The sequence below is a fragment of the Myotis davidii genome, unplaced genomic scaffold (genome assembly GCF_000327345.1).
Source record: "Myotis davidii unplaced genomic scaffold, ASM32734v1 scaffold19975, whole genome shotgun sequence".
Taxonomy (NCBI): Eukaryota; Metazoa; Chordata; class Mammalia; order Chiroptera; family Vespertilionidae; genus Myotis; species Myotis davidii.
In genome coordinates, this window is record NW_006286780.1 from 2,144 (window position 1) to 3,007 (window position 864).

Below are 864 nucleotides of genomic sequence, written 5' to 3' on the forward strand. Positions count from 1 at the left end.
CTTAACTCGCCCCTAATGCCTTGCAAGGCCAGACTAAATGATTTCTTGGGTCTTAGATGGCTGGAGGGCCGGCCAGGCTCCACCCCTGCTTTGGATTTTAAAGGACGTCACGCCCTTACACAGCATGGAGTTGGTACAGGAACCCCTGACATTTCACGATGTGGCCGTGGACTTCACCTGGGAGGAGTGGCAGCTCCTGGGCCCTGAGCAGAAGGACCTGTACAGGGATGTGATGATGGAGACCTACAGCCACCTGGTGTCACTGGGTGAGGACAGCTCCCGTATGTCACTCAGCTTGTGCCCTGTTTTTCCTTTCTCAGCTGCTTAACTGCTCAGAATGACTCCAGTTCTCTGGCATGGTGTGATCGCAGATCCTTCTCTTGCTGCAAACAGGCGGGTATTATGTCCCTTCTCCTGAGAGAGAAGTCTTTGTGTTACCGATGGGAAGCCTGTTCATTCCCTGCAACGTACCATTCTCCCTTATTTATTCTTTTTTGTTAATCCTCACCCGAGGATATTTTTTAGAGAGAGTGGCAAGGAGGGGAGAAGACAGAGAGAGAGAGAGAGAGAGAGAAACATCAATGTGAAAGAAACATCGATTGGTTGCCTCCTGCATGTGCCCTGACCGGACCGTGTATGGAGCTTACAACCCAGGTACATGCCGTTGACTGGAATTGAACCTGGGACCCTTCTATCCACTGAGCCACACCAGCCAGGGCTCATGCTCCCTTCTTGACAGCCGCCACCCCAAGATAACACGTCTAAGTCTCTGTCCTTGTTCCCAAGCAGGGTATCGAGCCCGCAAACCAGACGTGCTCTCCAAGCTGGAATGAGGGGAAGAGCTGTGGACAGTACAGCGTGGAC

At 52.4% G+C, this 864-nt stretch overlaps 1 long non-coding RNA gene across 1 annotated transcript in view; it reads left to right on the top strand.

Moving 5' to 3' along the window:
• Positions 1–829, top strand: part of LOC107182268 — a 1,938-nt gene extending 1,109 nt beyond the window's left edge. The window contains exons 2-3 of the long non-coding RNA XR_001512985.1: positions 104–266; positions 790–829. This is a non-coding gene — a long non-coding RNA (uncharacterized LOC107182268). The remainder of the gene's footprint in view (positions 1–103; positions 267–789) is intronic.
• The last annotated feature ends 35 nt before the right edge of the window (positions 830–864 follow it).